The sequence below is a fragment of the Saimiri boliviensis genome, chromosome 6, assembly GCF_048565385.1.
Source record: "Saimiri boliviensis isolate mSaiBol1 chromosome 6, mSaiBol1.pri, whole genome shotgun sequence".
In the NCBI taxonomy this organism is placed as follows: Eukaryota; Metazoa; Chordata; class Mammalia; order Primates; family Cebidae; genus Saimiri; species Saimiri boliviensis.
This window is the reverse complement of record NC_133454.1, coordinates 38,311,041-38,339,027: the sequence shown is the minus strand read 5'-3', so window position 1 is coordinate 38,339,027 and position 27,987 is coordinate 38,311,041. Positions and strand designations below refer to the sequence as shown.

Below are 27,987 nucleotides of genomic sequence, written 5' to 3'. Positions count from 1 at the left end.
GCATCAGTAGTCCATGCTTTTTCATTGCTGAGTAGTAGTTTATGGTGTGGATGTACCATAGCTTATTAAATTCCTCTGTTAAATTGGATTGTCTCCAATTTGGGGTAATGATGAATAGACTGCTCTAAACATTTATGTATAGGTTTTTGTGTGAACGTAAGTCTTCTTTTTTTGACACAGGGGCTTGCTATGTTGCCCAGGCTGGAGCACAGTAGTGTGATCATAGCCCACTGCAGCCTTGACCTCAGGGGTTAAGTGATCCTCCCACCTAGACCTCCCAAAGTGTTAGTACTACAGGTGTGAGATGCCATACCCAGCCTTGAATCTAAGTTTTTATTTCCCTAGGTTAGATACCCAAGAGTGGGAACGCTGAGTTATATGAGAGCAGATGTGATTCTGCACTGTTTGACCTGGGTAAGTTAAACCTCTGTGGATCTCAGTCTCCCATTTCTGTAAAACGTATATAAAAAAAGGGCCAACTTCATTGGGTTATTGTGAGAATAAAATGAGATGCTTAAGGCACAGAGTATGTGCTCAATAAATACTGCCTTTTGCTTTTGGGTTGGATTTTGTTTCATCTGTTATCTGTGGCCATCTTTTCACCTGCAACAGGGGAGCTGTCAGCCAGTGCTGCTGCAGGAGGGGGTGTGTGAGGATTTCCTTGAACTCCCTTTCTGGGGCCAGAGATTGGACTCTTGGGGAATTCGTTATCAAGTCTGGTAGTAGGCAGAGGTCCTCTCAGCAGAAAAAAGCATGAGTTAGGATGCTCCAGTCCCTTTATTCCACAGAAGGAGAAAGTGAGGCTCAGAAAGGGACAGGGTCTTGCCCAAGGCCACTGAGCCAGAGAGTGGCAGAGAAACAGTTGGTCCCAGAGCTCCTGACTTGCCAGCCCCATGTACCTCCACCTTGATTCCAGTGGCTAGTGTTTGTGGAATGACTGAATGAATGAGTGAAAACACATTCCTAACACATTAGGAACACAAGCTCTAGAGCCAGCCTGCCAGAGTTTCACATCAGGTTCTTCCTTGCACAAGCTGTGTGATTTTGAGCACATTCTTTGACCTCTCTGAATCTCAGTTTCTTCATCTGTAAAATGGGTACAATCATTATGTCTATTGTACAGGGTGATCAGGAGGCTTAAATGAGGTAATGTATGTAAAGACTTACAACAGTGCCAGGCACACAGTAAGTGCTGAATTAAAGCTAACTTTGGCCAGGTACAGTAACTCAAACCTGTAATCTCAGTGCTTTGGGAGAACAAGGAGGGAGGATTACTTGAGCCCCAGAGTTTGAGACCAGCCTGGGCAGCATAGTGATGACCCCATGTTTACAAATAATTTAAAAATTAGCCAGGTGTGGTGGTATGCACCTGTAGTCCCTGCTACTCATGAGGCTGAGGCAGGAGGATTACCTGAGTCCAGGAGGTTGAGGCTATAGTGAGCTATGATCATGCTACTATACTCCAGCTTGGGCAACAGAGTGAGACTGTCCTAAAACAAGGTAACTTTTTAAAGGAAATTCATGACAAGGACATTGTGGGGGGCTGCAAACAGGTATATTTGCAGGGAGTTCATGGTCCTGCCAGTGATGGAGCAGGTCTCCTTGGTTTATTAAAAAGTTGAGGAAAATGTGGACAATTCATGTCCAGGGACCTGTGGCCAACAGAAAATAGGCTCCTACTCAGAGCCACACTAATACAGAAGCCATAGCCACATGGTCCGACTGAGCACTTGAATGGTGGCTTAATATGAGTTCAGATGAGCTGTCAGGGTCAGTTATATAATGGATTTCAAAGACGAAGTGTGAGCAAAGGTCCTGAGGCAGGAGGGTACCTACATGTCTAGGGACCACAGAGCGGTATGTGGGAGATGAAGGCAACGATGTGATCTTGTAGCATCTGTTTCTGTGTCTGTCTCTCCATTTGACTGTTGCTTCCTTTGGGCAGGGGCTGCATCTGCCTTGTACGTCTCTATAGCCCCAAGGGCTGGCATGGTATCTGGCATATAGTAGTGCCTACTACATGTTTGTTGAATGAATAAATGCATGTTGGTGGTAACTAAATCCAGCTGAGTTAACTGAGCACAAGGAGAGAGAGGAACAAACACCTGCTGTAGTGGACACTGGTGTGTGCCGGGGTCCCCCTTCTAGACAGAGGCACTCACTCCTCAGCTGCTGGGAGAGCTGGTGGCTGATGGTTGGTGCCCAACTGAGTCTCTCTCTGGGCATGGTCCCCTAGACCCCCCACCCCATGGGACAGCACACCTCCAATGACTGGTGAATGTGGAGTACAAAAGCCGGGCCCCCTTTCCCCAGGCAGGACAGCTCTGCAGTGCTAGTCCAGCTCCAGAACTTCCCCAGAGATGACTGAGGCCTTTGTTGTGACTGCTTCACAGCTCAGCTCCTCTGCCTGTCCTCCTGACCTCGCTCCTATGCAGGTGCTGCCTCCAAGAGCACTACCTAGTAAACCACCTGCTCACTCATCCGTGGGCTTCCCTGGGAACCTGACCTGTTACTCTTCTCAAGCCATAACCTTGTCATTCATTAATTCATTCATTCAGTCGGTCAATCAGTAAATATGTACTGAACAGCTATGCCCCAGGCATTGTTTTGGGATCCAGCAGCAACCCCAAACAGACCAGGACTGTTTGTGTAGGGATACTGGCCATCGAGTTTTTAGATTCCACCAAGACTGAATCTCACCATCTCCAGCCCCACCATGACCGTGCCACCTCTGGGAGGTCTGGCTGCCTCAGCTCCCTAGATTGGCCCCTAGAAGGTGTGGACAGGTGTGGTGAGAGGAAGGGAGCAGACCAAGGAGCCCAGGTCCGTGGAGTCAGACCCAGGCTTGAACTCAGCTCAGTGCTTTTTTGCACTTTCCTAGTGACTAATGATGTTGAGCATCTTTTCATGTGCTCATTGGCCATTTGTATACAGTGTTAGTTCATTTTCATTGCTGTAAAGGAATACCTGAGGCTGGGTAATTTATAAAGAAAAGAGGGACTGGGCACGGTGGCTCACATCTATAATCTCGGCACTTTGGGAGGCTGAGGTGGGTGGATCACCTGAGGTCAGGAGTTCGAGACCAGCCTGGTCAACATGGTAAAACCTTCTCTACTAAAAATACAAAAATCAGCCAGGTGTGATAGTGTGTGCCTGTAATCCCAGCTACTGAGGAGGCTGAGGCAGTCGAGCCACTGCACTCCAGCATGGGTTACAGAATGAGAATCCCTCTCAAAAAAATAAAAAATAAAAAGAAATAAAAGAGGGCTGGATATGGTGACTGATGCCTGTAATCCCAGCACTTTGGGAAGCTGAGGTGGGAATATTACTTAAGTTTAGGAGTTGCTACCAGCCTGAGCAACATAGCAAGACCTTGTGTCTATTATAAATAAAAATAAAAAGTTAGCTACCAAAAATTAGGTGGCGTGTAGTCCCAGCTACTTAGGCAGCTGAGGTAGGAGGATCGCTTGAGCCTGGGAGACTGAAGTTGCCGAGAGCTATGATCATGCCATTGTACTCTAGCCTGGGTGACAGAGTGAGATACTGTCTCAAAAAATAAAATTAAAAAGAATAGAGGTTTATTTGGCTCATAGTTCTACAGGCTGTACAAGCATGGTACCAACTTTTGTTTGGATTCTGGTGAGTCCTCAGGAAGCTTTTACTCTTGGTGCAAGGCAGAGGGGGAGCAGGCATATCATGTGGTGAGAGAGGGTGGGAGGAGATGCCAGGCTCTTTTAAACAACTAGACCTCAAAGGAACTCATAGAATGAAAACTCATTGCTGCGAGGACAGCACCAATCCATTCATGAGAGATCCGTCCCCGTAACCCACACACCTCCCACTAGGCCCAACCTCTAATATTGGAATGATGTCACGTTTCAACATTGGAAGAGAGATTTGGAAAAAACAAAACATCCAAACCATACCATATACCTTCTTTGGAGAAATGTCTGTTTAAGTCCTTTGCTTATTTTTAAATTATTTTGTTGTGGTGGTGGTGAGTTTCAAGTATTCTTTATATATTCTAGATACTAAACCCTTATCAGATATAGGACTTAAAAATGTTTTTTCCCATTCTGTAAGTGGTCTTTTCACTTTTTGGATAATGACCTTTGATGCACAAAAGTTTTTACTTTTTATAAAGTCCAGTTTGTTTTCTTCTTTTATTGCTTGTGCTTTTGCTGTCATCTCTAAAGATCCATTGCCAAACCCAAGGTTGTGAAAATGTACCCTTCTGTTTTAAGAGTTTTACAGTTTTAGCTCTTACATTTTGGCTTTTGATCCATTCTATATGTAAGAGAGGGGTCAAACTTTCTTTTCTTTTTATTTATTTATTTATTTTTGAGATGGAGTCCTGCTCTGTCACCCAGGCTGGAGTACAGTGGCAGAATCTTGGCTCACTGCAACCTCCACCTCCCAGGTTTAATCAATTCTCTGCCTCAGCCTCCCAAATAGCTGGGATTACAGGCACCTGCCGCCATGCCTGGCTAACTTTTTGTATTTTTTGTAGAGATGGGATTTCACCGTCTTGGCCAGACCTCGTGATCCACCCACCGTGGCCTCCCAAAGTGTTGGGATTACAGGCATGAGCCACAGTGCCCAGCCTCAAACTTTCTTCTTTTTCTTATAGTTCTGGCATTATTTACTAAATTACTCTCTTCCCATGGAATGATCTTATTGGCCCTTGTTTAAAAGCCATTGGGGGCCAGGAGCAGTGGCCCACACCTGTAATCCCGCACTTTGGGAGGCCAAGGCAAGCAGATGATCCGGGGTCAGGTGTTCAAGACCAGCCTGGCCAACATGGTGAAACCCTGTATCTACTAAAAATACAAAAAATTAGCTAAGCATGGTGGTACATGCCTGTAGTTCCAGCTACTCAGGAGGCTGAACCTGGGAGACGGAGGTTGCAGTGAGTTGAGATCACACCACTGCACTCCAGCCTGGGTGACAGAGTGAGACTTAGTCCAAAAAAAAAAAAAAAGGAAGGAAGGGCCATTGGAAATAGATGTATGGGTTTATTTTTGGACACTCATTCTACCCTCTGGATCTCTATATGTCTGCTCTTATGTCAATACCACACAGGTTTGATTATTGTAGACTTAGTGTCTTTTTGAGCATCAGGTCTTTTTTCTCCTATAAAGGGAGAGCAGAAGTAGATCTCTGGCAGGGGCTTGTGATAAAATGAGCTGGATTAAGTCATAGCAGCTGGCAACGTGCTTGGCCTGTAGCAGTAGTGGAAGCAGTTACTGTTATTATTATATTTAAGATGGAGGTTGTGCTTAAAGACTCCTCCAGAGAGCTGGAAATGTATGTTAGTCAGTTTAGGCTGTTAAAATACTGTAGACTAGGTAACTTACAAACAACAGAAATGTATTGCTCATAATTTTTTTTTTTTTTTTTTTTTGAGATGGGGTCTTGCTCTATTGCCTGTGCCGGAGTGCAATGGTGCAGTCACGGCTCACTGCAGCCTCCACCTCCTGGGTTGATGTGATCTTCCTACCTCAGCCTCCCAAAGTGCTGGGGTTGCAGGTGTGACCCACTGTGCCCAGGCTGCTCATAGTTCTCGAGGTGGGGAAATCCAAGATTGAGGCACTAGGAGATTCAGTGTCTGATGAGGACTCAAATTCTGGCTCACTGTGTCCTCACAAGGTAGAAGGGACAAAAGAGCTCTCTGGGGACCCTTTTTATAAGGACACTAATCCCTTTCATGAGGAAGGGCTCCACCCTTACTCATGATACCTAACCACCTCCCAAAAGACCCACCTCCTAACACTTTCAGATTGGGAATTTTCTTTTTCTTTCCTTTTAAAAATTTTCTTTTTACATTTTTTCCCTTTTATTTTTAGTTGACATGTAATAATTGTACATATGTAGGAGATACAGGGTGATATTTCAGTACGTGCATACAACGTAATGATCAAATCAGGATAATTAGCATATCCATTTCAAACGTTTATCAATTCTTTGTGTTATAATCATTGAAAATCATCTCTTATAAAGTGTTTTTGTTTTTTTGAGATGGGGTCTCACTCTGTCACTCAGGCTGGGGTGCAGTGGCACAATCTCGGCTGACTGAGACCTTCACCTCCTGAGCTCAAGCGATCATCACACCTCAGCCTCTGAAGTAGCTGGGACTGTAGACATGCACCACCATACCTAATATATATACACATTTTTTTGTAGAGACAAGATTTCTCCATGCTGCCTAGGTTGATCTCAAACTCCTCAGGTTAGCCACTGGCCCACCTTAGCCTCCCAAGGTGCTGGATTACAGGCATGAGCCACCACACCTGGCCTCTTCTAGTTTTTTGAGAATATACAATAAATTATAGTTAACCATATACAGTGGAACATATGAATTTGGGGGGGAGAGGGCACAAACATTCTGTTCACATCATGGCAGTGTGCCATGGGCTGTACACATCACCATCAATGCACAGTGCTCAGGAGTGTCAGTCATCAGGCAGTGAGGTGTGACTTCACCCTATTCTACCCACGCTCCCCTGAGGCCAGCCTTGGGCCTGCATGAATTGGAGAAAAAAGGGCACCAGAGACCAAGAAGCATCAGCTTTCACAGTGACCTGGTGATATTCTGTGAGTGAGGGAAGAGGAAGTTTGCTTGTCACTGAGTGGGAGGGATCTGGGTCCCAGAATTATTCTAGGGTACCACCCCCAGACATTCCAGTGCAAGAAGACTGTGCTGCAGCCCTGGAACCTACAGGTGTCCCCGGATGATGTGTTATTGAAAGAACTGTGCAGTGAACACCAAGCATCCCCCATGCGGATTCCACAATGAATAGTTGACTCTAGTCACCTCTCAGCTTTAGCCACGTGTCCTTCCCTCTATCCACCCATCCATCCACCTTATTTATTTTATTTCTTGTCGTATTTCAAAATACGTTGCAGAAATTCTATCCACTGCCCCTTTGCATACTTTGGCAGGCATTTCATTAACTACAGTTCAAAATGTGTGTCTGAGGCCAGACACAGTGGCTCACGCATGTAATCCCATCACTTTGGGAGGCTGAGGTGGGCAGATCATGAGGTCAGAAATTCAAGACCAGCCTGGCCAATGGAGTGAAACCTTGACTCTACTAAAAATGCAAAAATTAGCTGGGTGTGGTGGTGCATGCCTGTAATCCCAGCTACTTGGGAGGCTGAAGCAGGAGAATCACTTGAACCTGGGAGGCAGAGATTGCAGTGAGTCAGGATAATGCCACTGCACTCCAGCCTTGGCAACAGAGTGAGACTTCATCTGAAAAGGAAAAGAAAAAACAAAACAAAAAAACAGCCAAAATGTGTGTCTGTGTATTTTCATAAAACCTGTATTTCACACACACACACACACACACACACACACACACACACACAAATTCCCCAGGGAATTATTTCTTGGTGCCAATCCTGGATAGGGAGTAAGATCTTATGTTAAGAACCACCATCCTGATTACTGAGAGACACCTAAGAGGAAGACTTTGTAAGGGTTCCCAGGGTACTGATTGGTCCCTGGCTCTACCTCCTAGCTGTGTGGTCTGGGGCAGGTCACATCATCTGTCCAAGCCTCAATGTCCTCATCTCTAAATTGGGCTTAAGAAAAGTATCCACTTCTTAGGGTTGTCATGAGGAATAACAGTCTCTGCCCATGATGTGCCTGGCATGGTGCTTGGCACATAGTAAGGGCTGTTAATAACAGCCTTTGCTGTTATGAAGATGTCACTCTATGGATACTTTCCAGAACAACCACTTTTCTTGTTTTTTTTTTGTTGTTGTTGTTGTTTGTTTTTGAGATGGAGTGCAGTGGTGTGATCTTGGCTCACTGCAACCTTCACCTTCCAGGTTCAAGCAATTCTCCTGCCTAATCCTCCTGAGTGAGTACCTGGGATTATAGGTGCCTGCCACCATGCCTGGCTAATTTTTTGTATTTTTAGTAGAGACAAGGTTTTACTATGTTGGCCAGGCTGGTCTCGAATGCCTGACCTCGTGATCTACCCACCTCAGCTTCCCAAAGTGCTGGAATTAAAGGTGTAAACCACCGTGCCTGGCCTTTTTTTTTGAGGCTGAATATCGCTCTTGTTGGCCCATGCTGGAGAGCAACGGTGTGTTCTTGGCTCACTACAACCTCCACCTCCTGGGTTCAAGCAATTCTTCTGCCTCAGCCTCCCAAGTAGCTGGAATTACAGGAGTAAGCCACCATACCCAGCTAATCTTGGTATTTTTAGTAGAGACGGGGTTTCACCATGTTAGCCAGGCTGGTCTCGAATTCCTGACCTCAGATGATCCACTCACCTCAGCCTCCCAAAGTGCTGGGATTACAGGCATGAGCCACTGCACACAGCCCAGAACAACCCATTTTCGTAGGGCAGTAGGGTTCTTTGTTTCTGGAAGCCAGAAGCATTTTGGCCTGATCGGCCTGGGAACTGGTGAATGGGCAGGTTGAGAGTAAAGCCAAGGCCTACAATTCCTCTCATATTACCTTTGTCTTCACTGGTGCAGGTGGCAGGAAACCCCCTTCCAAGGATCTTTGATCTCACTGGGAAGCTGGGGCTTGGGGAGACTGGCACAGGGGGTTGCTTCAGGCCTTAGCTTGAGGGTGATGGATTGTAGTGTGAGGGATGGGAGATAATCCTCCCTGGAAGGGAGGCTCATCCAACATGTGTCAACAGACCCCAGTTGTCTGCTCATGACTGTAATTTAAGATGCCGATTTTGCAACTCTTGGAGCTGGTGAAACACTATAGCTCCTTAGGTATTTTGTAGGAGATTTAAGGAGCTGAAAGTTAGTGAACGTACAGGCTGCCTTGGTGCCTGGAGCAGAGCTCACATTCTAGAGAGACTTTGCAGATTGGCAGACCACAGGCCAGAGTCATTCCACAGATGACTTTCAGGGGCACATGGTTTGTTTTTGTTCCTTTATTTTAGAATTGAATTCCTTGCCAGCATTTTTTTTAAAACATGGAGATTATACATGGAAATGTTTTGAGCCAGGCATGGTGGCTCACACCTGTAATCCCAGCACTTTGGGAGGCCGAGGAGGGTGGATCATCTGAAGTCAGGAGTTCGAGACCAGCCTGGCCAGCATGGTGAAAACCCCATTTCTACTAAAAATATGAAAAATTCTCCGGGCATGGTGGCAGGCACCTGTAGTCCCATCTACTTGGAACCCTGAGGCAGGAGAATCATTTAAACCTGGGAGGCGGAAGTTGCAGTGAGCCGAGATCATGCCATCGCACTCCAGCCTGGGCAACAGAGTGAGACTCCATCTAAAACCAAAACAAACACAAAAAGAAAATGTCTTGAAAAATCAGATCTAGCAACAGTGGGCCCACAGTCCTGCATGACAATCATTGGCTGAGTGTTGATGGACCCCTTTTGCCTGGACATCAGAAGGGCAGTTTGTCCCTGCTACACCAGGGTTACCTGTCTGTCTGCTGCTGATAACTTAATTTAAGATCCCCGGCTTTACTATTAAGATGGATACAGACTCAACTATTTATCAGTGAGTATTGTAGCTTAGGACAGTGGTTCTCCATAGAGATGATTGAGCACCCTAGGGGACAGTGGCAGTGTCTGAAGACATGTTTTGGTTGTTGCAACTTGAGGCTACCATGGCGTCTAGTGGGTGGAGAATAGGGATACTGCCCAACATCCTACAGTGCACATGACAGCTCCAACAAAGATTATCCAGCCCCAAATACCAGTAGAACTGAGGGTTAGGGGCACCAGCAAACTGGTCTGGAAGGAAGAGGTAAATTCCACTGGTGGGGCTCAAGAAAGGCCCCCTGAATAGAAGAGGTCTCGCTGGTGAGCAGGCACCTGATGTTCCTGCTCCCTTCTCAGCCCAGGCACCTGGTTGCTCAGGTCTGAGGTGTTGTATTAGTCTGATCTCACGCTGTTATAAAGAACTTCCCAAGACTGGGTAATTTATAAAGGAAAGAGGTTTAATGGACTCACAGTTCTGCAGGGCTGGGGAGGCTTCAGGAAACTTACAATCATGGCAGAAGGGAAAACAAACATGTACTTTACATGGCAGCAGGAAGACATGCTGAGCAAAGGGGCAAAAGCCCCCTATAAAACCATCAAATCTCGTGAGAACTCACTATCATGAGAACAGCATGGGGGGTATCAGCCCACATGATTCAGTTACCTCCCATAGGGTCCTTCCCATGATATGTGAGGATTATGGGAAGTACAATTCAAGATGAGATTTGGGTGGGGACACAGCCAAACCATATTAGATTTAGAGGCAAAACCTCATAGAGGCTACTGAGAGTCTATGGTCAATCTGCCTAGCTTCCTTAGCCTCAGTTTCCTCACCTGTGTAGAACAGAGTTTTTTCAGGATCTGTGGGGTATATGAGATACTTCCTACAAAGTTCTTACAACAGGAACTGGCTCAATTTTATAAAAATCAAACCTTTGGGCGCTGTGGCTCACACCTATAATCTCAGCACTTTGGAGGCCAACGTGTATGGATCGTGAGTTGAGGAGTTCGAGACCAGCCTGGCCAATATGACTACTAAAAAGTACAAAAATTAGCTGGCTGTGGTGGCGTGCACCTATAGTCCCAGCTACTTAGGAGGCTGAGGCAGGAGAATCGCTTGAACCCGGGAGCCAGAGGTTGCAGTAAGCTGAGATCGTGCCACTGCACTCCAGCCTGCCAGCCTGGGCAACAGAGTGAGACTCCGTCTCACCAGGAAAAAAAAAAAAATCAATTTCTTGCTGAACACTCTCTGAGTGCCTGGTACTGCAGGAGGCCCTGGGAATTGAAAGTCTGTCTGTCTGTCTGTCTGTCTGTCTGTCTCTCTCTCTCTCTGTCTGTCTCTCTCTCTCTCTCTCTGTCTCTCTCTCTCTCTCTCTCTCTCTCTCTCTCTCTCTCTCTCTCTCTTAGAGACAGGTTTTCTCCATGTTGGTCAGGCTGGTCTCTAATTCCCGATCTCAGGTGATCCGCCTACCTTGGCCTCCCAAAGTGCTAGGATTACAGGCATAAGTCATCTTGCCCTGCCACCAAAGTCTCTCTTAAGAACTGACCTTGACTTTTTTGATTGCCTGATTTAGGATTTGTGGACTTTGCTGACTGCAGACATTCAATTTTTAGGGAGAAATTTCTGGGAATTTTATTTGAAAGATGTGCACAAAGATTTAGCTTTTAAGTAGGTCCACAGTGGTTATATTTACAAAGTAAAAAATTGGAAATAGCCTTAATGTCCAACTATAGGATATTGGTTTAATATGTGATGAGACAAATCGTGTATTATGCAGTCATTCAAGAGGAAGCAGATGTATATTTGTTGTTATGGAAAGATGCTCATTATTAAGTGAAAACAATATACAAAACAATCTTTGTATATCAGTAATAGGCCAGGCATGGTGGCTCACACCTGAAATCCCAGCACTTTGGGAGGCCAAGGAGGGAGGATTGCTTGATCCCGGGAGTTCAACATGGGCAACATGGCAAAACCTTGTCTCTACAAAAATACAAAAATTAGCTGGGTGTGGTGGTGCACATCTGTAGTTCTAGATACTCAGGAGGCTGAGGTGGGAGAATCACCTAAGCCCGGGAGGTGGACGCTGTAGTGAGCCATTACTGTGCCACTGCACTCCATCCTGGGCAACAGAATGAGACCCTGTCTCAAAAAAATACACACACACACACATACTTTTACTTTAAAACCTGAAGACTAATACACCCCCAAATTAGCAGTGGCTATCAATAAGTGGTTTTGACAATTATTTTCTTCTACATTTTTTCCTTTTCTAATTTTTTCTTACAATAAATGTGCATTTCTTTTGTGAAAAATAGCAATATATTTTGTTAACCTTAAAAGTATTTGATGCTATTAAAATATAAATGAAAATAATAATAAAAGAAGAAGGGCAAGTTTTCCAGCTGTCCCCTTCTCCCTCTCCAGTCTTATTTCCTGTGACTGGATTCCTGACCACTCCCAAGAAATACAGGCTTTTCATTATTCACTCACCTCAAAACAAGGCAATGTAAAGATGAATTACACTTTGCAGGTGATCTGTATGTTCGCCAAATTTTGAGATGCGTTGAAAGAGGAAGTTCTTTACCTCTCTGTCTTCCCTTATTTATTCTCATTTAATCCTTTCCCCCATTCGTTCCTAACTTGCGGGCATTTCTTTAGTGTTATCGACGACTTGCGGGCGTTTATTTACTTTTTTCCGACGCACGCGCACTCCAGGCTGATAGAGAGGGCCGCTCCGCCAGGCGGTCCCGCCTTCTGACGTCGACCATTGGCCGGCTCTGCCAGCGCTCCCTTGATTGGTTGCTGCGGGCCGGGCCCTCTGCATCTCAAAGTTGGCAGGAAAGCCGCGGCGTGGCGGAATGGTGGTGGCTGCGGACTCATTCCTCAGGCAGCCCCACGACCGTGCGGCTCCAGAGGTCGCCGCCACTCAAGGTGCTGGCAGAGCAGCTGCGGCGCCACGCGGAGGGCGGCCCTGGAGCGTGGCGGCTGTCGCAGGCTGCGGCGGACCGCAGGCCGCTGGAGCTGGCGGCCGTGTGGATGCAGGGCACGGTGGTGATGGCGGACCGAGGCAGGCGCTGCTGCGGGACCCAAGCGGGGCCTTCTCGGTCCGCGGCCTGGAGCGGGTGTCACCGAGGCGGCCCTGCCTGTTCCCAGGTAATGCCCGGGCCTCACCGGGGATCGTCTTCCGTGCTGTCCGAGGAGAAGTTGCCGAGGCCAGATTCTTCAAACCCGGTCTTGACACTAGAAAGGGGGCGGGGCGCGGTGGGCCTCTGCCCCTCCAGTTCCCGCCTGGGGACCCTTGTTCCGGTCCTTCCTCCGTCAAGTTGATCTGATGATAAGCATCACCTGCAGTCTCTTTAACAAATCCAGATTCTCGGGACTCTTCCACCTCCTAGTGGAAATCTTCTGGGGAGGGACCTGGGCACCTTCATTTGTCACAAGCCCCCTACTCCAGTTGATTTCCTTTTTCGTCATCAAGTTTTAGGAAATACTGTCCTTAACGTCTCAACTCAAGTGTACCTTTCTCAGGGAAGTCTTCCCTAACCCCTAGGAACGGAAGACCCTCCTGTACTGCTCCTTCATTGAACTGTCCTGGGCTGTAGCTCACTTAGGTTTGCCTCCTTTTTTATTTTTATTTTTTGAGGGAGCCTCACTTTGTCGCCCAGGTTGGGGTGCAGCGGCACAACCTCAGCTCACTGTAGCCTCCACTTCCTGGATTCAAGCGATTCTTGTGCCTCAACCTCCCGAGTAGCTGGCATTACAGGTGTGTGCCACCACACCGAGCTAATTTTTGTATTTTTTTTTTTTTTTTTTTTTTTTAGCAGAGACTGGGTTTTGCCATGTTTGTCAGGCTAATCTGGCCTCAAGTGATCTGCCTGCCTTGGCCTCCCAAAGTGCTGGGATTACAGACGTGAGCCACTGTGCCCTGCCTGCTTCCTCTCTTAAGCCACTGATGCTCAAACTTGAGCGTGTATGTCTCTCCTGGAGGGCTTGCTAACGCTGGGATGGCTGGGGCTCAACCCTCAGGGTTCCTGAGTCACGAGGTCCAGGTGGGGCTGGAAATTGCATTTCTAACCAGCTCCCAGGTGAGGCTGATGCTACTTTAGTCTACTTTGGAATTTTTAAAATGTTTTATTTATTTGCAATAGCGGACTCACTCTGTTGCCCAGGCTAGCCTTGAGCTCAAGCAATCCTTGGGTAGCTGGGACTACAGGCTCAGCCTCCTTGGGTAGCTGGGACTACAGGCCTGCACCACCATGCCTGGTGTTTGGGGGCCATACTTTGAGAACCGCTGGGACAGACCCAGCTTCTGGAAGGCCAGAGCTGTGTGGTCCTGACCACTATATCCTTAGCATCTGGCCCAGTGCCTGACACATAAGTGCTCCAAGAACTAATTGTCTTGAGTGACAGGCAGTGGACATCCATCTCACTTGTTCACCGAGATGTCAATGGAGCAGGTGTTACACATTAGCCCCCCCATGTGCAGCGCTGGGCTGCAGCTAAGACCCAGATAAAGCCTGCTGGGAGATATGCAGTGAGCATGTGTCCCAGAGGATCACGGATCCCTGGGGAGCCTTGAGGATGTACACGGTGCTGAGTTGCCCTCGGAGGCTTCTAGAGCATGTGAGGTCTAAGCTGTGAAGATCTGAGGATATGTGGACCTTCCCTCTCCTCGGCTCCCTCCTCTGGGAGATCAGGCCAAGATCACTTCATTCCTAAGGGACCCTCCTGCTCAGTCTTGGAGTCTTAATTAGAGGCAGATAGGCCAGTGGTCTGGCCTGAGCTGCTTTGGATTCAGAAAGCTTAGGTAAATTCCTGGCTCCACTCCTTCCCAGCTGAGCTGCCTGGAGCACTTTTAACTTTTCTGGATTTGGACTCTTTTTGTAAAAAGGAGCTACTCATTCCTGCCTGTTGTGTAGATTCAGTAAGTAAACAACTGCCTTAACACTTCGCCTAGCTTGTAGTGAGGGTGCAAAACATGCTCCTGTCCCCTCCCCCACTGCCTTGCCCTTCAGCCTTTCCTCTGTCTGCCTGCCCTCAGCCCCAACACTAGTCTAGGGCAGGGTCAGCAAACCACAGGCCTCCTCTTTTTACATGTCCTGCAAACTAAAAATGGTTTTTAATCTTTTATTCTTATTTTTATTTTTGAGACAGTCTCACTCTGTGTCTCAGGCTTGAGTGCAGTGGCACAATCACAGCTCATGCAACCTCCACCTTCCAGGTTCAAGTGATTCTCGTGCCTCAGCCTCCTGAGTAGCTGGGATTACAGGTGTGTACCACCATGCCCAGCTAATTTTCATAGTTCTAGTGGAGACAGGGTTTCATCATGTTGGCCAGACTGATTGGTCTCGAGCTCCTGGCATCAAGTGATCTGCCCACCTTCTCCTCCCAAAGTGCTGGTATTACAGGCATGAGCCACTGCACCTGGCAAGTTTTTACATTTTAAATGGTTGGGGAAAAAAATGACATGTGAAAAGTATATATAATTCGAGCATCAGTGTCCATAAGTTTTTGTTGTTGTTGTTGTTTTTGAGACAGAGCTTCGCTCTTGTCCAGGCTGGAATGCAATGGTGTGATCTTGGCTCACGGCAACCTCTGCCTCCTGGGTTCAATCGATTCTCCTGCCTCAGCCTCCCAAGTAGCTGGGATTACAGGCATGTGCCAGCACGCCTGGCTGATTTTTTGTATTTTTAGTAGTGACGGGGTTTCTCCATGTTTATCAGGCTGGTGTTGAACTCTCACCACAGGTAATCTGCCTGCCTCGGCCTCCCAAAGTGCTGGGATTACAGGTGTGAGACACCGTGCCCCACCATAAGTAAAGTTTTATTGGAATACATTGGTAATTTACAGAATGTCTCAGCCAGTGTCCCACTACAGCTAGAGTTGAGTATCTGGGACAAAGACCCTATGGTGGGAAAAGCTCGAAATATTTACTGTCTGGCCCTTTACAGAAAATGTTTGCTAACCCTTTCCCTTAGCCTTTGCCCAGCACGTAACCCATGCTGCTTGGTGTGTTGGCTTGCAGGCAAAGCCCCTTGGAGGGAGGCTGGGGCAATCTCCTGTCTGGTCTCAACCCTGGCCTAAGGCTCACATCTAGTAAATAGTCCATTGTTTGAACCAGTGGGCATTGGTGAACTTGTCTGACATACCTACTGGCCTGAATGCTAGCTGGCAGGGCCATGTCATTTCCTCTTGTTAATTAATACCAAATCCAACTTGACAAAATTGAGTCACTTCCTTCAGGCAGGGAGGCAGGGAGGTAAGCAGGCCACTAAAACACAACGTAATGTTGCAGGCAAGAGCCAGGTGGTGCAAACAAGGGACAGCTGATCCAGGCTTGAGGGCTCAGGAAAGTCTTCCTGGAAGAGGCAGCCCTTAAGGATTCACTGGAATTGCCTGTAAGGACCAACCCTCCAGAGTTGCCTGGGACTGAGAGGGTCCTGGGACGTGGGACTTTCAATGTTAAAACTAAAACAGTTGGACACCCTCTGTCTGGGTGCAGTGGCAGGAGTCTGTGCAGCTCCATGGAACAGCCGGTGCAAAGGCTTGGAGGGATAGAGCCTCGTGCATCTGGGGAGCCTGGCTGGGACAGTGGTGGAAGGAAGGAGGGCTCTATCCTGATGAGCCTCAGTGCTGTCTAGAAGGACATGCCTGCTTCAAGGTGGCCTTGAGCTCTGCTCACTGCACTGCTGCTCTAGTGCTATTCCTCCACTGCCTCTTCCTCTGGCACATCCAGGAGTTTGTTTCCATAAACCTAAAGTGCTGAAGATGCTGAGTTGATTGAGAAGCTCTCCCTGTCCCCAAGCTGCTCTTTGTCTGCAGGCGAAGCAGAGAAACCATGCTTACCTAGATCGTGCTGTGATCAACTGAGTTCTGGAGGCAGGAGGTGGATTAGAGAATGCTGACTGCAGCCGTGGGGTGGGGCTGGTTTTGAAGTGGAAGAAGCTGGCAGAACATGGGCTGGGAACCATTGCAGTGGTCATGGCAACTTCGGGGTGGGGATGTGGAAAGGAGAGGGATGGACAGAGTGGAGAGCTGCTTTGGAGTGGGAGAGCGTATGGGCCAATTTGTCTCATCGCATGCCTTGGAGTTCATCCGGCTGGCTGTGTGTGCCGTCCTAGTAGAGCTCCTGTTCCTCTCTCCTGGTTGGAATGTCCTTGGGCTTGTTCTTCTCTTCCTGGGCCTTCAGTTCTACTTCTGTCGGTTCCAACCCTACCAGCGCTTTAGGCCCATTCAGAGGGGACAGCAAGTGCATTTTCAGAACTGGCCTCTTACCGAGGGACCCAAGTGGATTGTGGGGAGGAGCTCTGAGAAACCTGAGCACATCCTGCCTGAGGTTGAATGGCGGGATCAGGTGGTCAGCTTGTCTGGCTTTCTTCTCAAAGCCCCAGGCCCCACATACAGTGCAATGAAAGCAGCCTCATAGGGGCAAGCAGTGGGGCTCCACCAGGCTTGTCCTTCCTGCAGTGTTTGGAGTTTTCTTTTACACAATCGGGTTTTGTGTGGTTGAGATTGGCCAAGTTTTTCTTTGAAGGAGAGTCACTTCCCCAAGGGAATGGGAAGTGAGTGTCACAGTTAATATGTCATTAGTTCATCCGGGTGACAGCCTGCCCTTGTGTGGATTTGCTTGTATGTGCTGGAGATGGCAGGGATAGGTCCAAGCAGTTGGAACAGTGGGGCAGGGGCTGCCTGCCCAGCCTTTCTGGCAACATGGAGGGAAAATTGGATTTGCTTGGTAACTGTCAGAGGGTGTCTGCAGAAAGAGGATGCATCCTGTGCACAGAGACTAGTCACATACTCTAGCTTTGAGCAAGGAATGGGATTAGAGGAAAGCTGCCTCAGAGCAGCCTGTTTAATTATAACTCATACTCTGATGGGAGTGTCTCCTCCATTCCTTGGGCATGATTACAGTTTACGTGACGGTTTTGTTTGGCCTAGTAAAATCAGAAACCAAAGAAGATGGCCGGGCACAGTGCTCACGCTTGTAATCCCAGCACTTTGGGAGATTGAGGTGGGTAGGTCGCCTGAGGACAGGAGTTCCAGACCAGCCTGGCCAACATGGCGAAACCTTGTCTCAACTAAATACAAAAATTAGCCAGGCAGGTGGCAGACACCTGTAATCTCAGCTACTCAAGGAGGCTGAGGCACAACAGTCACTTAAACCCAGGCAGCGGAGGTTGCAAGGAGCCGAGATCATGCCTCTGCACTCCAGCCTAGGCGACACAGTGAGACTGTCTCAAAAGAAAAAAAAAAAAACAAAAAACGGGACATTACTATGGGTTTTCTTCTTCTAGGAACGTACTTGATGGTGATGGGAGTGGTACAGGCCTACAACCCTGAGCCACGCCTGCAGGCTGTGAAGATGACAGACTTTTCTGATAATCCCATCCGTGAAAGTGTGTGGGAACTGGAAGTGGCAGATTTACACAGGAATATTCCTTAGATGACATTGGAACTGTCGTTAAAAACAACCAAAATCCTGAAATGATTTAAAGTTTATAATGATATGGATTTCATGGATATTTTTTCAATGCATATTTTTCAAAAGTTTCTCAGAGAGCCTTTCTATGGTTGACCAAGGAGTCTGGATGTCAGAATGTTTAAATCCTGGGATACTTTAGTGACAGGCTCTGCTGCCCCTTGCTTTGCCTGTGTTTGCTGATGAAAAGTAGATATTTTTTTCTTCCTGGTGTGTGTGTGTGTTAATTCTCTCTCTCTCTCTCGGACACAGAGGTCTCATGTTGCATTTTCCAAATTTTATGCGTGGTGATACTTTTTCCATTACTGCTGTGTCCCTGTTTTATAATGCAAAATTTATCTCAGTCATTGCCCGTGGTGATTGAAGTGTGGTTATGGCAGGAAGACAGACTGTGTAAAAAAGGAATAACATCATGGCTCCTTATCTTCTTCATCAGCAACTACCATAACCAGTTTGCAAGTCAAATGGCATTTCCTAACAGCAGGCTTGGCGGCCCCCAAAAGACGACAGCTCCCTTTCTGCTTCGGACACCACTCAAACATTTAGACACCTCTCTATTCATTTACCTCTGCTAGAGAAGGTGATACCTTCTTCCATCACTCAGATGTTGAGATGTTTTGAGAACTTCTTATTGAAATGAAAAACATCAAGATTAAGGATGCCTTTTAGGCCTTAGCTAAACTTCTGCTTCATAACTTTGGACGAGACATGGAGAGCCTCCTGGTTTAGAGTTCTTTTATCTTTTTGTATGGAATGACTTGGCTGTGATTTGAATGTTGGGTTTCTGCTGTCTGCTTAGTACTCATGCCTGATTTTTTGAGATTGTACGCATCAAGGGAGTTGGATTATGTTCTGACATGGTTATAGACTTTTGCCTGGATTATTGATATTATACCTCTAATAAATTGTTTAATATGCTGTATGGGTTTTTTTTTTTTTAAATAGACTTTTAGGCCAGGCGCGGTGGCTCACGCCTGTAATTCCAGCACTTTGGGAGGCCGAGGCGGGTGGATCACAAGGTCAGGAGATCAAGACCATCCTGGTCAACATGGTAAAAACCCCGTCTCTACTAAAAATACAAAAAATCAGCTGGGCATGGTGGCACGTGCCTGTAATCCCAGCTTCTCGGGAGGCTGAGGCAGGAGAATTGCCTGAACCCAGGAGGCGGAGGTTGCGGTGAGCCGAGATCGCGCCATTGCACTCCAGCCTGGGTAACAAGAGCGAAACTCCGTCTCAAAAAAAAAAATAAAAAATAAAAAATAATAAAATAGACTTTTAAAAAAACAGTTCTAGGTTTTCAGAAAAATGGAACAGAAACTACAGCATTCCCATATATTCCACACTCGCAACCTACTCTCCCAGTTTTTCCACCTGTGAACATCTTTTATTCGGATGATACATGTAATAAACCAACATTACATTTTTATTAACTAAAGTCTAGTTTACATTAGTCTTTATTCTTCCTCTTATACATTCTGTGGATTTTGCCAAATTCATAATAACATGTATCCACCATTACAGTATCATCCAGAATAGTTTCACTCCCCTAAAAATCCTCTGGGTTCCCCTTGTTAACGCCTTCCCCCCTACCCTGATAATCACTGATCTTTCTTTTTCAGTTTTGCCTTTTCAGAATATCACATAGTTGGATCACACAGTATGTAGTTTTTTCGGACTGGCTTCTTTAATTTGCTGTGCATCTAAGATTCCTCCATGTCTTTTTTTTTTTTTTTTTGAGACAGTCTCACTCTTACCCAGGGTGGAGTGAAGGGCACAATTACAGCTCACTGCAGCCTCAACCTCTCAGGCTCAGGTGATCCTTCCATCCCAGACTCCCACGTAGCTAAGACTACAGGTGTGCATCACCATGTCTGGTTAATTTTTTGTATTTTTTGTACAGACAGGATTTTGCCATGTTGCCCAGGCTGGTCTCAAGTCTTGGGCTCAAGAAATTCTCCCACCTCAGCCTCCCAAAGTGCTGGGATTACAAATGTGAGCCACTGTCTCTGAACTCCTCCAGGTCTTTTTACAGCTTATTAGCTCTTTCTTTTTCTTTTTCTCTTTTTAAATAAATGCCCATGTTTACTGTAAGACAGAAACCTGAAGAACTCCTTAGGAACTTTTTTTTTTTTTTGAGATGGAGTCTCATCCTGTCACTCAGGCTGGAATACAGTGGTGCAATAACTGCTCACTGCAACCTCCACCTCCCGGGTTCAAATGATTGTCCTGCCTCACCCTCCTGAGTAGCTGGAATTACAGCTGTGTGCTACCATGCCCGGCTAATTTATTTATTTATTTATTTGAGGTGTTTTGTTTTTGTTTTTGTTTTTAAGATGGAGCCTTGTCTGGTCACCGAGGTCACCCAGGCTGGAGTACAGTGGCACGATCATGGCTCACTGCAGCCACAACCTCCAAAGCTCAAGCAGTCCTCCCACCTCAGCCTATTGAGTAGTTGGTACTACAGGCAGGAACTCCCGGGCTCGAATTTCTGGGTTCAAGTATCTTCCTGCCTTAGCCTCCCAAAGTGCTGGGATTATAGACATGAGTCACCACACCCAGCCAGCTCATTTCTTTTTGTCACCAAATAATGTTGCATTGTGTGAATGTACCATAGTTGTATCTAATCCACCTATTGAAGGACATCTTACTTGATTCCATTCTTAGGTTAATATGAATGAGCTGCTGTAAACATTCATGGCCAGGTTTTGTGTGGGCGTTAAGTTTCCAGCTCACAGGAGTAAATGCCTAGGAGTGCAATTGCTGGGCCATATGGTAAACCTATGGTTAGCTTTGTAGAAACTGCCAGACGGCTTTTACATTCTCACCAGCAATGAAAGGGAGTTACTGTTTGGTATCCTCTCCAGCAGTGAGTGTTGCCAGTGTTTTCCTGTTTTTTTTTTTTTTTTTTCCTTTGGAGATGGTGTCTCGCTGCATTACCCGGCTGGAGTACTGTGGTGGTTATCATGGCTCAATGCAACCTCCACCTCCTGGGTTCAAGCGATTCTCTTGCCTCCTGAGTACCTGGGACTACAGGTGCCTGCCACCATGCCCAGCTAATTTTTTTAAAAAAATATATTTTTAGTAGAGATGGGGTTTCATCATGTTGGGCAGGATGGTCTCAATCTCTTGACCTCGTGATCCGATTGCCTCAGCCTCCCAAAGTGCTGGGATTACAGGTGTGAGCCACTATGCCTGGCCTGTGCTGTGCTTTTAAACTCTTTTCTTTTTAAAGTGGGGCAGATTGGAAAGTGTGCCTTGTTTTCATTGCCCACATGAAGCTTGTTTTGAACTGTTTTATGTTCACAGTTTGGGATTTTTGAGGCAATATTGCTGAGCTGTCCTGTCAACCTGAATTTGAGCCCTTTATCTGCCACTAACCGTGCCATGTGACTATGAGCAAGGTACCTAGCCTCTCTGTTCTTCAGTTTCTTTATCTGTAAAATGCAGATTCTGCCCAGCTCATAGCACTAGTGTGAGGAATAAATGAGATATGTGTAGATCACTTTTACATGGTAAGTGACACTTGGTAGGCACCAAATCATTATTGCTGGGAGGATCAGTACATTCTTGCTTGTCTACACACACACACACAGAGACAGAGTCAGAGAGAAATTGCAGAGATAGTACAAAGAGTTCTCATGTACCTGTACCCAGCTTTCGCTATTATTAACATCTTACATTAGTAGGGCGCATTTGTTAAAATAAATGAACCAATATTGAGATGCTTTTATTAACCCAACTCTGTACTTCATTCAAATTTCTTGGGGTTATTCCTAATTTCCTTTCCTGTTCCAGTGTCCCATTCAGGACACCGAATTCCATATCATTATCGTATCTTCTTAGACACTCTCCCTGGCTGGGTCACTCGATGTTGGGAGGTCAAGGAGGACTGATCACTGGAGGCCAGGAGACCCAGCCTTGGCAACAATAGTGAGAACTCAATCTCTACTAAAAACAGAAAAAAATTTGCCAGGCATGGTGGCACGCACCTGTAATCCCAGCTACTCTGGAGGCTGAGGCATGACAGTTTCTTTAGCCCAGGAGGCAGAGATTTCAGTGAGCTGAGATTGTGCCACCGTACCCCAGCCTGGATGACGAAGCCAGATTCTCTCTCTCAAAAAAAAAAAAAAAATGCAAACCTTATTTACAAAATTATTATGGGGCACCCGGTAGTAGCCCCTGAGCTGGATGTGTAGTAGACTCCTGAGATCTTAACCTCAAGTCTGCCCTACTGTGGCGAAACCTGCTCGTATACCAGAAAGCAGACCCAAGCTGCCAAAAACCACCTGTACCATATCCTGCCCCATTTGTTCTCCCGCAACTTCTGGTAAATAATGCCCATTGAAAAATGCTGGTTGGGCTGACATGGTGGCCTAAGCGATAATACATCTCAGGAATGTGGGGAGAGGTAGGGAAAGGCGGCCACTTTGTTTTTTCTGACAGTACCCTCAAAACTGCTGGTGGCTCAGTGCTGGAAGGGTGTCACCCCAGCATGTTAGCTGAGCTGTGTGGTTTCTCTGAATGTTAGTAACTTTCACTGTTTCGGCTTGTGTTTCCTCCTTAACATCACCAACTTAAAACATATGTCAGAGGTTTTGGGTTTCTGGTGCCAAATCCAAGCTGGTTTATCTGCAAACACCCACCACCAGACCATGGAGTGTGTGCTGGGGCAGAGCCGCTTCCCCTTTGACACTGGCTCTTTTCTAAGAACTGAAAATAAGCCACAGAGGCTGTGACTTCACTTTTCTTGGAACTGCTTTACATTACCCCCCAAAATGCAGAAAATCCTCATTTACCAGCTTTTGCATTGCTGAGTTCTCTAATTCTAATTCTTTCTGTTGCATATTCCTGTAATGCTGAAGTTTGACTGACAAATTCTTCTGCATCAGGCGAAGCGGGAGGTGGGAGGAATGACCGTGTGAAGGAACTGAGTGCTTTGTCACTTGGCCTGTTTGTGGTTTAATGGTTGATGAGAAAAGGCACCTGGAAAAGACACTGTCTGTAGAATGCCTTCCAATTCCAAGAGTCACAACCCTATGATCTGTTGGCCGCAGTTGGCTAGGGCTGGTGTAGATGAACATCAGGCTACAGCCCAAACTTACAGAGCAGCTGCAAGAACAAGGGGAAAAATGCATTTTCAGCCATAATGACCTACATTTAGTAGATACTTTGGAGCTTGGCAAAAGGACATCTTCAAGGGTCCTCTGCCTCCTTGCGATAAGGGAGATAGTGATGTCAGCCAAACCTGGGGTCCAGTCCTGGTCCTGACGGTTCCTGTCTGACTTTGGCCTTGAAAATCAGTCTGTGAAGTGGAGACCACTCTTCCTTCGAAGGGTGGTACTTGGTAGGTTCTTGGGAACTGAATTACGTTTCCCCTCCTGAGAGTGGGTGTCTGTAGACAGGCACATATGCTGTTCTGAAATCATCTGTTGCCGTCTCTCTGTTGGAGGTGCTTCCAGTGATGTGTGATTGTGTCTTACTTATTTCAGTATCCTTGCCCAGCGTGGGGTCTTACGTAACATATGGGCAGTCAGTCAACATTAGGATTGGCTGGGTTTTAGGTTGGAAGACAGTGGAAATATACAATCAAAGGCACAGTGTCTTGAATTTACACTTGGCCTACAGTAGTTTTCAAATGAAAGGAGCTCCCTGCTTAGCAGGGCCTTTTGAATTGGGCCCCCTGTATATTTTATAGTGGGTCTGAGGGTGATGGCTAGACTGTTGGGGAGTGCTCTTCTAGTACAGAGGGAAGAGTTGGTAAAGACATAAAAGCGCGGAGGAAAAGGAGCTAGACAGCTGAGTCCAAAAAATGATTCATGTGATTTGGACAGAATCTGAAATGAGAGGCCTTTGAGATTGACTGAACGTCTCTTGATAAAGAATGCAAATTCAGCTGGGCTCAGTGGCTCATGCCTGTAACCCCAGCACTTTGGGAGGCCAAGGTGGGCAGATCACCTGGGGTCACGGGTTCAAGACCAGCCTGGCTAACATGGTGAAATCGTGTCTCTACTAAAAATGCAAAAATTAGCCAGATATGGGGGTGGGGCACCTGTAATCCCAGCTACTCAGGAGGCTGATGCAGGAGAATCGCTTGAACCCAGAGGACGGTGGTTGCAATGAGCTGAGACTGTGCCACTGCACTCCAGCCTGTGCAACAGAGCAAGGCTCTGTCTCAAAGAAATAAACAAAAAGAATGGAAGTTCACTTAAGAATTAAGTGCCAGGGACTGTGCTAGAAGCCTTCTCATGAGTTGCTTCGTTCTACTGTTGCAGTACCCCTGGGAGGTCTGTTTCCCCTGCCCTTTCACAGCTGTGAAAACTGCAGCCATGGAGATGAAGTCCTTTGTCCAGGGGCTCTGTCCAGCCACAGAGCCAGGTTATGAACCAGTAGGTGCCCCTCATCATTAAGGACACTGTTGTTGTGGGTGACCAGGACCAGGCCCTTCCCTATGGCAGCTCTTCCCCAGGGCAGCTCTGGGAGCTGATGGTCTCTGCCTGGGCACTGGCACCCCCTGCTGGTCTGTGCTCAGGAAATGGGATAACAACCAGTCACCAGAAAACAAAGGCACAGAATAAAACAAAGGAACGAAATGGGGTTATGAGAAACTTCACCCTTGTCTACCCAGGAGTTCTGCCCATTATGGCCAGGCTGCGGTGGTGGTGGGGGGATGCTGGATTTGGCAACAAGATGGGTTCTGAGGGGCTTGCAGTAGGGCCAGGCCCACTGTTCATCCATTGGATGACCTTGGGTGGGTTATTTCACTGCCCTTCTGATATCCATAGAAATGGAATAACATGGGGTCAGAGAGGTTAAATAATTCACCCACATGGCTGTTAGCTGGAATCCAGTGCTTGAAAGTTCACTTTAGTGGCTCACGCCTGTAATCCCAGCACTGACGTGGGCCGATCAGATGAGGTCAGGAGTTCGAGACCAGCTGGCTAACACAGTGAAATCCCATTTCTCCTAAAAATAAAAAAAAAATTATCCTGTCGTAGTGGTATGTGCTACTTGAGAGTCTGAGACAGGAGAATCGCCTGAACCCAGGAGGCAGAGGTTGCAGTGAGCCAAGACTGCACCATTGCACTATAGCTTGGGCAGCAAGAGCAAAACTCCATCTCAAAAACAAAAAGAAACCACAAAAGTTCACTTTATTGGCTTTTCTGTGGCCAAACACCTGCTGGGTTCCAGGCTCTGGGGATACACGAGGTCAACAAGACTCATGGTTGCTCCCTGTGCGGCATGGTGACTTCTAAAACCTCCCATTCCTCCTTATTGTTCCTGTTTAAGCCCGAGAAAGTCCTATGCTTTTAAGAACGTGTGTAGTTAGATTGGGCTCACCTGGGTATTCAGGCCAATCTCCCCGTCTCAAACCCCTTGCTAATCCCACCTGCAAAGTCCCTTTGGCTACATAAGGTGATGTATTCAGAGCTTCTCGGGATTAGGACATGGACATCATTGTGTGGGAATAGACAGTCAGCCTACGTAGTCAGCCCTCTAGACCCCGGAGATGTGTGTTCATCCCAAATACTAAATACATCCCCCCTGCCCTAAGGCCTCATCCCATTATAACATCAACTCAGGAGTCCAAAATCTGCTCTAAATCTTGTCACCTGAATCACCTCAATCTGGCATGGGGGAGGATCTGGGGATGACCCATACTGAGCAGTTCCTCTCCCTCTGTGAACCTGGAACTCACTAAACCAGTTACCTGGACCTAAGGTGTAGTGAGCAGCCACCCAGAGGGGTACAGTCTAGTTCTGTCCCTGATCCAAGGGACCTGATATGTGATATGGGCAAGAAAGATAAGTAAAAAACAAAGACGCTGTACACCCAGAAATACCAGACCACTAAGCCTCCTTTCCTCCTGGTCGCAGAGGACAGGGAAAGGAGTTTCTCCAAGGGGTCTGTCAACACCTAATTCCATGTCCTGTGAGCTTGGGAGAAGGCCGGGCTTGACACTTTCCTTCCACGGATACTGCTCATTTTAGAAAGTGAGTCAGGCCAGGCTTGGTGGCCCAAATCTGTCATCCCAACACTTTGGGTGGCCAAGGCAGGCAGATCTCCTGAAGCCCGGAGTTCATGACCACCTTGCTCAACATGGCAAAACCCTATCTCTACTAAAAATACAAAAATTAGCCAGGCATGGTGGTACAGGCCTGTGGTCCCAGCTACTCAGGAGACTGAAGCAGGAGAATCACTTGAACCCAGGAGGCAGAGGTTGCAGTGAGCCGAGATTGTGACCCTGCACTCCAGCTTATGCCACAGAGTGAGACTCTGTCTCAAGAAAAAAGAGAGTCAGAGTCAGGGTCTGCCCTGGAGTCTTCCATCGGACAGCTGTGCATTACTTGCAGGTGAAAATTTTCCCAGAGCACAGCTAAGCCTCATTGTTCTGTGTGTAGGACTCCAGCATGTAGCTAATTATCAGCTCCACCTGGGCTGTTCTTACCCAGTCCCTACCCATATCTTCAATTAGGATCCACGTGCTGGGGTCTCAAGAAAGTCTAAGCTCTTAGAAAGCTCTCAGGTGAGTCTCATCATCAACCAGGTTTGGCAGCCCCAGATCTACAGCTTTCTGGCCCAAAGACACCTGGGGCACAGGAGGCGTCAGAGCTGCCTGTGAGCTGGTTGTGAACTGGTGAAGGCTCCCTCGAGTGGGGTCCCTGGAGCCCAGAGGACCAGGACCAAGGGGTCCCCGCCTGCCCCAGATTTCTGAGGAGGAGAAGAAAGGAAGGCTGGAAAAAGCCCATGTGGAGGAATAGAGCTGCTCTACCTTTTGGACATCAGTGCCATACTTTTACTGGGCCGTTGCAAGGTACTGATTTCAAGTTCCCTTTTTAAAAAGCCCTGTGACTGGGTGCAGTGGCTCACATACCTCAGCACTTTGGGAGGCCATAGTGGGTGGATGACCTGAGGTCAGGTGTTTGAGACAAGCCTGGCCAACATGGTGAAACCCCCTCTCTACTAAAAATAAAAAAATTAGTTGGATGTGGTGGTGTGAGCTTATCATCCCAGCTACTCGGGAAGCTAAGGCAGGAGAGTCACTTGAACCCGGGAGGCAGAGGTTGCAATGAGGTGAAATCACTCCGTTGCACTCCAGCCTGGGTGTCAGAGTGAGATTCCATCTCAAAATAAATAAATAAATAAAGTGAGCCCTTTTACAAAAAACTATTAAGTAAACAATTGTACCTGAGAGACTGATGTGTAAGTACTTGCTTTTCCTTGATGTTCTAGAGTAGAGCTGTGCTGTCTAATGTGATTGTCAGCAGCCTCATAGATCTATGGAGTATTTGGAATGTGCTGGTGTGACAGGCAGGGTTGCCAAACTCAGTAAATAAAAGTTTTGATGCCTCCTCCATCAATGTGGGCTGTGCACAGTGACTTCCTTCCAGAATGGAAGCGGGATAAAAGAGTAACTTTACAGTGGCAAAACCTGACAGACTGCCCCAGACAATACATCACGTTAATAGCACACCTAGGCAAGACACCTGAGGCCCTGGGGGCCGGGACTTAGAAGCTTCAAATTCCACAGCCACTCCGCTTCTCACTGCCCTTAGATGGCTCCTGCAGAGAGTAGTGACAGTGCCCTAAGGGGCCTTTAGGAGCCTGAAGGGACCACAGGAGGTCTCTTGGAGGCCTAGAGAGGCATGTGAGGACTTGGGCGTTTTCCATAGGTATGACAGCCGGCGTTGGTGCTTGAGATCTCTGGTCAGAGCTGGTAATGCTGTGTAATGAATTGCCACAAACTTAGGAGCTTAAAAAAAAAATGTATTGGCTGGGTGCAGTGGCTCACACCTGTAATCCCAGCACTTTGGGAGGCCAAGGCAGGTGGATCACCTGAGATCGGGAGTTCGAGACCAGCCTAACCAACATGGAGAAATCCCGTCTCTACTAAATATACAAAAAATTAGTTGGCTGTAGTGGTGCATGCCTGTAATCCCAGCTACTTAGGAGGCTGAGCAAGGAGAATCACTTGAACCTAGGAGGCAGAGGTTGCAGTGTGCCAATATCGCACCACTGCCCTTCAG

General features: G+C 47.1%; 1 pseudogene; it reads left to right on the top strand.

The window, feature by feature from the left end:
* The window catches only part of LOC104650687 (recQ-mediated genome instability protein 2-like), a 28,910-nt pseudogene extending 10,982 nt beyond the window's left edge, over window positions 1-17,928 (top strand).
* Window positions 17,929-27,987: the final 10,059 nt, after the last annotated feature.